Genomic DNA, 9,052 nt, shown 5'->3' on the forward strand with positions numbered 1-9,052 from the left:
TTGTATAATTATTTGTAAATTAAAAAATAAACAATCTGAATTATGTAAACAAAATATTAATCCGGACATACTTTTAGAAGGGAAAAAAACAGAAAAATATATCTCTTTCTACTGAATACATCAAATAGAATCGAAATAGGGATACCATTTCAAAAATTACGTGTAAAATTTTTTCATAGCACATAAGGGCAGTTCATAATTTAAATTATTCAGAAAGCGTTATCTGAAACACAGGCTTAAAAAAAAATGTAAAATAAATACTCACACACATAGAATCTGTGTTAAAAATTCAGGTTTAATTTACAAACAAACAAGACTTTGCTCATAACGTTAAAGACAGATACAAATCCGCTTTCGACTCCAAAGCAATAGTAGGAGTATTTTTTAAAGTAGGTGAAAACAGAAAGCACAGTTTTCATTGGTTTATCAAAGTGCAGGAGTCCGAGCGTTACCTCCGATTAGAGATGGATAATCCACGATTTTTTGAATAAAAAATAATTTTGCTATTGTTATTTTTAAATATTTATTCCAATATTTGTTATTTCAATCATGTTATTAACCAAAAATTATTACTTAATATTAAATTTATTAATTGTAATTAATACTTAATTTACCAATTTAAGTAACGTGTGATTGAATTAATTTTCATTTACTTCTTTATTTCAGCTTACTTCTTAAATTTGATTTTTTATAACTATTTATTTAATTTCTTTATTGGAGTTTTAGCGGTTTGTGATGTGCTAGGATAGAACCTGGGACCTTGTGGTTCGCAGTCCAGTCACATAACCAGGATACAAAATCGTACGCTCGTGTAGCGTAGTTGTTAACTGGATTATATGCTATTCACCACAATACTCTCCCTCCAGTGAGTCGGAGGTGAGACGAACGGCTGTTGAGTGGTGATGTAATATTAGCTGTTGTTTTAATGGACTTGTACCCAGTTGAGTAGCGAGTGTGTGTGGGTGAGTGAGTGTTTGCTGCGTCAAGTGAGTCTGACGCACGTTCGTGTAGCGTAGTTGTTAACTGGATTATATGCTATTCACCACAGATTAAACCATTGTCTGAAAAATTTGAATTAAATATATATGCCCTTTATTTCAAATGTTTACTTTAGTTCTATATTCTACCAATAGATGGCGCCAGCAGTAAATAGAATATATGCAGTCATGTCACAAGCAATTAAAAATGATTTGTATGGAATAGTGCAAATGTGAATATCGGAAAGTCAGGTTCACTCTCATGAAGTGAAGCGGAGACTTCACACTTTCTAGAAAAATAACTGCTCCAATAAATTTCAGTGATATGCAATTCAATGATACGATAATTCCAAGAATAACAGGTCCGTTCACTTTTGAAACAATTCACAGATTTCTCTTTTTTTGTTTTGTTCGAGAGCTTGCATTGTACAGACCGTATCGATTATTACTTCCCAGAGAAGTCATCGCCCCGATTAATTTCAGTGATATACAATTCAATGATACGAAAATTCCAAGAATAATCGGTCCGTTCACTTTTCAAACCATTCACAGATTTATCCTTTTCTGTTTTATTCGAGAGCTTCCATTGGATAGATTGTATCAATCGTTACTTTCTATCGTGATCCAAAAAATGTAATCGAAATATCACCAGTAAGATCGTATCAAGGATTTGAATCACATCCCTCTTTGAAAAGTATTGATCACTGGTATTTAGAGATGCATAATCCACGATTTTTTGAATAACAAATAATATTTCTATTGTTATTATTAAATATGCGTTCCAAATATCTGTTATTTCAATCATATTATTAATTAAAAATTATTACTTAATATTAAATATAAAATTTATTAATTGTAATTAAAGCTTAATTTACTAATTTAAGTAACGTGTGATTGAATTAATTTATCTGCTTCAGCTTACTTCTTAAATTTTGTTTTTTTTCTCAAAACTATTTATTTAATTTATTTATTTGAGTGAACCATTTTCTGGAAAATGTGAATTAAAAATATATGTCATTTCTTTAAAATGTTTACTTTAGTTCTATATTCTACCAATAGATAGCGCCAGAAGTAAACAGAATACATGTAATCAAAGTCAATCTTGTCACGAGAAATTAAAAATGATCTGTATGGAATAGTGCATCATCAAATACGAATATCGGTCACTCCCGTAAAGTGGAGCGATGACTTCGCACTTTCCAGTGAAGCCTCGCACTTTCCGGTGAAATCACCGCTCCGATAAATTTCAGTGATATGCAATTCAATGATACGGTACGATACGATAGTTCCAATAACCGGTCCGTTGACTTTTCAATCCAATCACAGATTTCTTCCGAGAGCTTCCATTGGACAGATCGTATCGATTGTTACTTTCCAGTGAAGTCACCGCTCCGGCAAATTTCAGTGATATCGTATCGATTGTTACTTTCTATCGTGATCCAAAACCTGTAATAGAAATATCATCAGTAAGATCGTATCAAGGATTTGAATCACACCCCTCTTTGAAAAGTATTGATCACTTATATTTGTGACTTTTTGATATTGGTTACGTAATAACCGCTCTTAACCGCTAATAACCGCTATTCCGTAACCAATATCAAAAAGTCACAAATACAAGTGATCAATACTTTTCAAAGAGGGGTGTGATTCAAATCCTTGATACGATCTTACTGATGATATTTCGATTACTACAGGTTTTGGATCACGATAGAGAGTAACAATCGATACGATATCACCGAAATTTGCCGGAGCGGTGACTTCACTGGAAAGTAAGAATCGATACGATCTGTCCAATGGAAGCTCTCGAAAGAAATCTGTGATTGGATTGAAAAGTGAACGGACCGGTTCTTGGAATTATCGTATCGTATCATTGAATTGCATATCACTGAAATTTATCGGAGCGGTGATTTCACCGGAAAGTGAGAGGCTTCACTGGAAAGTGCGAAGTCACCGCTCCACTTTACGGGAGTGACCGATATTCGTATTTGATGATTCACTATTCCATACAGATTATTTTTAATTGCTCGTGACATGATTGACTTTGATTACATGTAATCTGTTTACTACTGGCGCCATCTATTTGAATATAGGACTAAAGTAAACATTTTAAAGAAATGACACATATTTTTAACTCATCTTTTCCAGAAAATGGTTCACTCTAATAAATAAATTAAATAAATAGTTTTGAGAAAAAAAAATGAAATTTAAGAAGTAAGCTGAAACAGATAAATTAATTCAATCACACGTTACTGAAATTAGTAAATTAAGTATTAATTACAATTAATAAATTTTATATTTAATATTAAGTAATAATTTTTAATTAATAATATGATTGAAATAACAGATATTTGAAACGCATATTTAAAAATAACAATAGCAATATTATTTGTTATTCAAAAAATAGTGGATTATGCATCTCTAATTCTATGACACGTTACTTAAATTAATAAATTAAGTATTAATTACAATTAATAAATTTTATATTTAATACTAAGTAATAATTCTTAATTAATAACATGATTGAAATAACAGATATTGGAACAAATATTTAAAAATAACAATAGCAAAATTATTTGTTATTCAAAAAATCGTGGATTTTGTATCTCTAGGAGTTGGAGGTGATGGTCCGGCAAATGAAGGACCACAGGACCACCTTTTTCTTGAATTGGATTGATCTTTTGAAGCAATTTTCTACTACACATAGCTTCTATTCTTTCTTGCAATCTTTCTTTTAGACGAAAAGAAAAAAAAAAAGAAAGAAAGAAAAGAACGACTGAAAGAAAAATTTCCACTTGGGCATTTACTGAATCGTGAAAAGAGAGCAGGAATGAATTTAAAATCCTTGATTAATTCTTCCTGGAATACAATTAATGTTTTAAAATTAATCGATCGGAATCAATAAATTGGATTTACTTATAAAATTTACAATTTCAAAATGTACTCGAGGATCGCCGGAAATCATCGAGATTCTCGATTATCATTATCTAGCAAGTGATTTCTTTTTGATTGATTTCGTACCAAATTTTATACATTTTAGAATTTTAAACCTATGTATCAAATTTTATTCATTTAATTTTCTGCGTTTTTTAGTTGTTATTCGGACATCTGGACAAACAGTACAATAAACAATGCAAATAGTGCAAAAATAAAATAATGCGTTTTTCAAAAAAAATTTGAAATTTTGCTATAATTAAAGTTTAACATAACGGGAAAAAGATTTTTTTAAATGCATCAACTATTAAACATGTTGCTTTTTCCAGTAATGTAACAGGATACATAAAGATACAGTCAGAAATTTTCAGACATGCAAAACATATTAGTGAGCACACAGTATTTCTTCTAAAATAGAGAGAGTTATATGTGCATCAAAATTTGAAATTAAAAAATAGAAATTCCTGAGAAAACCATGAAGAGTAAATGACACAAAGTATTTAACTGAAATTTTTAGCAACCATTAATCCCAGTGAAGTAACTAGTATCCAAAGTCGGCGAATATTATTATAAAATAATAAATATAAATATACGTAATAAATAAATGTGAACAAATGTATTTTTACGTTACCAAAATAAAAGATTAACTTAAATAAATCATCACCATTATGTTCATTTAAAAAAATATTGAAATGTGATATTAAATTGATAAGTTTATTAAAAGTAATAACCTTTAAATAAAAATCTTACAGTGCGGACTGTCTAGAGCCAGATAAATTCCTGCATCCTCCACTGGATTTAATCATATAAAGATTTCATTTATTAAACTAATTACATTATTACTTTTTCGTATTGAGAAAGTATAGTAATCATCAAAAATTTCGAACTCGAAAATGTCCTTCTGTCTGTTCTGTGAAAAAAGATAACTCAAAAACGCTTTGAGTTATATGGATAAAATTTAGTATATAATCTTTACGCCAAATTTGTAGACTTTGATCAAATTTTAAGCAAAATCTGTTCAGAGGATCTGTCTGTGCGGCTGGGTGAATATAAGTTAACACGATATTTACAAAATGAAGAAAACTATATAGATAAAATTCGGCACACATAATCAACATCTATAGTGTAGAAATTTGTCGAATTTTGGGCAAAATTTAATAAATGGTTGACCGTCTATCTGTCAAAAACATGAAAACGTTATAACTTAAAAATGCAATTACTTACTTTCATCAAATTTAGTATGGGATTTTTACTACAACAAGTATAGTTGTTTTTTTTGTCATATTGTTTTGTTTGGATCGATTAGAAAAAATGAATCTAAAACACAACTTCGATTTTTCGAAACTATTAACAATATACAAGGTATTAATCGCCAAATAATTCGCCAAGGATGACAGGATAGATTGAGTAAAAATGATAAATTTATGCCAAAAGTTAATATTTCGTAATTATTGTACGCCAATGCCATGTTAGGATTTTCCTAGCATCAGAAATTTATTAGGGAGTATGTGAGAACGTTTTGCGGAGACCACTCCCGCTGGTTGAGAAACTGTGTTCATATGCAGAAAAACGCCTTCCCGTGAATGAATTTTGTCAAACATTTGGTAAAAATCTATAATTTTGGTAACAAGATCAGAGTCAAATTTAGTCCTTTAAAGGACTTTTGATAATGCATGTATTGTAGCTCTTTTTTTCTTTCCTCAGCTTCTACAATCAGGCTTTTTTTTATTGAATTTAATTATAATCTTTTTATTAGTAATTTCAAGTAATATATTTTACTAAATAGAAATAATAACACATTTGATTTTGGATCCATTTCGAGAAAATTGATTTCAGTATGCTGCCTATGAAAAGTTCAAAATTTAATTCTAAATACCTTTTTATTATATCCTAAAAACTATGTAATTACAGAGTCGGACAATTTTTAAATTATAAAGGTGCATATCTGTTGTTGTTTCTTATGGCACTTGCCACGGACAAGCCCGCTGTTCGAAGACAACCGATTTAAGCCTAAGGGGGAGCGCCTCTTGTTTTTATCGTAGAGCCATCTTGGGCCAAGAGTACGACTTAATTACTCACGCATCACTCATTCACTTTTTTACAGGAGGGCACATTCACACATAGAACAGGAAGAACAACCATGCCCAAACCAGGACTCGAATTCGGGACGCCCAGAGCACGGGGAATACGCGCTGCCCCTATGCCAGGACGTCGGCAAGTACATATCTTGTTAGAATTATAGGGGAGGCTAGATATAATGTTTTTCAAAGGTAATTAATTACGAATTTATCAAAATAATCTTTCTAAATTTAACCCTTCTTTGCATGATGATGGAAGTTTCAATCATAACATTTAGTGAACAAAAAATTGTACTCAAAACAGGTGTACTGTAAATTGGTTGTTGCTGGCATCTTTTTTCAGGACTACTGCGTAACAAGAAACGTAACTGTCACAATCATTATAGTGGGTTTGAACTTGTCATTCCGTTGTTTGTTGTGGTTGGAAGAAACGTGCTATTTCTTGAATTTTTTTGCTAATAAAAGTGACAATGAGTGAAGAAATTTAGAAAGAAGGGACATCGAAGATTTTGTACTGAGCTTAACATGAAATTTTGCATGATAATGAACGTTTCCATCATACAGTTTTTAATTATTTTTTATTATATATTTATATTAGGATTTTTAAAACATTTTTCCTTTAATCTAGAGCATGAATTATATCATCTTGATTTATTTCACAAAAGAAGAAAAAAAAAATCACGTAAAGAAGGGTTAAATGGTATTTCATTTTATTTGTAGACATTAAAGTATGTATCCCTTACAAATTAAAATTTTCTAAATATATAGCAATATAAATAAATAAAAATCTGGAGACTTCGGCGTTCCTCACAACAGCTTGGCGACTGTACGCCTTGCCTCTTTATTAATCCGGTGTGATCTTGCCCATGGAAATTCTAAGATTTATTGAATAAAATCCACTAACGGTATCGGTGCTGGGAATATATGTAGTTTGCTCAGAAATATTTGTTCCCGGTAAAGCATTGATATCTAACGAGAAATTTTTGGAAATGATTTGCTCTATGAAACAGTAATTTGTTGACATCTCCATGGATTAGTATTTTACTTGCATCTCGATGGAATTGTAAATTAATATTAACTTTCAATTATCTGCACGAATTGTTGTTCTTGATGGCGGTTTTCAATGTATGGAATTCAAGCACTAATCTGAATAATGACATTTGATAAATGCACAACTGACGAAAATTGAATAAGCAGTATCAGAGAAATTAAGCTTCATGGCAGTTAGTGGTGTTGAAAAATGAAATGATACTTAGGATGTAATATTTCTTTTTATCTCCTCGTCATGCTTGATCGAGAGGAAGCATAAACGTTCTACTTCATTTACATCTTCTGAGATAAGCGACTGGGCATCTATATCCCACTTGTGATCTAGATGGTATTCCTCTGAGGTCAATAAATTACCTCAGAAATAATTTTTACTTAAATCAATGATTCATGCATTTTTTTTCCGACGAAAAAGATAATATAAAAATATATATATTATTTCTGGTTTTGTAGAATCAGAATTAGATTTCAGTGGCATTTTTCAGCTTGTACTCTGGTTTACTCCCACCGGGGGCACCTCAGATATGAGGGTGAGAAGCTTCCGGCATGATAGTTAATTTTTGCCACCCGGGTGGGTACAGAAATGGTGAGAGGTCGGCTACCTCCTACGATGAGGGGTTTTTCCCAAAGGAAGAGTTGTACCGTGGCTTGTGACAGCCTTTAGGACGCAATCTTAAGCCTCGTTCCGACGCATGTTGCCCTCTTTCCCATCACTTGTGGTTTGCCGGGGTTCTTTGATGTCTGTTCATTTTACCGATAGTTCCCGGGAAGGTTCCGATCGAAGTCCAAGGCGAGAGTGATCCTACAATGGGTCAGATGGCAGATTTACGACCATATCCGTAAAAAGCAATGGGTCATCGGAACGGGGTTTTAATTCTTATTGGGTTGGCAAATAAGTCATTGCGGATTTTGTCAATAGATAGTTTTAGCACATTCTTTTGTTTTATCAACGTATTCAAAGCACCTAATTGATATTGTTAGGATTTTCATCTTTAATTTAGTAAAAAAAAAAAAAAAAAAAAAAAAAGAAGCATCGATTAGATGTTTAGTATCGCTTTTATCCTAATTTAAAGAAAAGCGGGTATAATTGGCAAATCTTAAAGACTTGTTTTCCAGTATGATAATGCTAAGTCGCATACATCGTTGGCCACTCGCCAAAAAATTATTGGAAATATGTTGGGATGTGTTGTCACATCTACCATATAGCCCTGACCTTGGGCCTTCAGATTACCATTTATTTAGTTCCATGCAGAGCTCCTCAAATGATAAAATTTTTAATAATGCATATGATGTAAAATCACATTTGATTCGATTTTTTTTGTTTGCAAAAATCAGAAGTTTTATGAACGTGCAATTGACACTGCCTAAAAGGTGACAAAAGGTCATCGACAAAGACGAACAATGCCTAACAGAATAAAGTTATATTTTTAAGGGTGCCGTATACACGCCACCTACAATTTTCAAACGTAATGTTATCCTATGGAGAAATATTTTTAGACTATTAAGTTTGCTATTGCGGTTTCTTTCTTATGAAGTCAACTGCAATCAGTAGAAAGAATAAAAATACAGGTTTCAGCCAAACGAATTTTTTCTCGGACTTCTCAAAGTATTTTTAAATATTTATTAAAAGTCTCGAAATTTCAACTTCGGACATTTAAATAATTCTATACAAAATTCTATCGTAAATAAAATAAAAATAGCATAATAGCAACATCACTATTGGTATCTTCTTTCCGATGCATATTTAATTTTTTTTTAAATGTGTAAAAGCAGTATTTTAGTCCTAAAATTGGAAAAATAATTTGCACTCCCCTCCAATGCTCCTTTAACCCCTCCCATTCGCGGAGGAATACACTATAAACCCACCCTTTACAATCTGATTTATTATCTGGTCTTCACTAGTCTTAAAATCTCCCCCTCAGCATTCTCTTCTTTCCTCCTTTCTTTCTTTCTTTTTATTTTGTTTACCATCACAGCTGTGGTCTTCACATACTTGTTTCTGCGAATGCTACTGCATCC

At 31.6% G+C, this 9,052-nt stretch overlaps 1 protein-coding gene across 1 annotated transcript in view; it reads right to left on the bottom strand.

Annotated features, from left to right (window-relative positions):
- LOC129981234 (U4/U6 small nuclear ribonucleoprotein Prp3-like) overlaps positions 1–366 on the bottom strand; it is a 35,734-nt gene extending 35,368 nt beyond the window's left edge. The window contains exon 1 of the mRNA XM_056091992.1: positions 266–366. The gene's annotated coding sequence lies outside the window, so the exon portion shown is untranslated. The remainder of the gene's footprint in view (positions 1–265) is intronic.
- Between the last annotated feature and the right edge of the window lie 8,686 nt (positions 367–9,052).

Source organism: Argiope bruennichi, chromosome 8 (genome assembly GCF_947563725.1).
Source record: "Argiope bruennichi chromosome 8, qqArgBrue1.1, whole genome shotgun sequence".
NCBI lineage: Eukaryota > Metazoa > Arthropoda > Arachnida > Araneae > Araneidae > Argiope > Argiope bruennichi.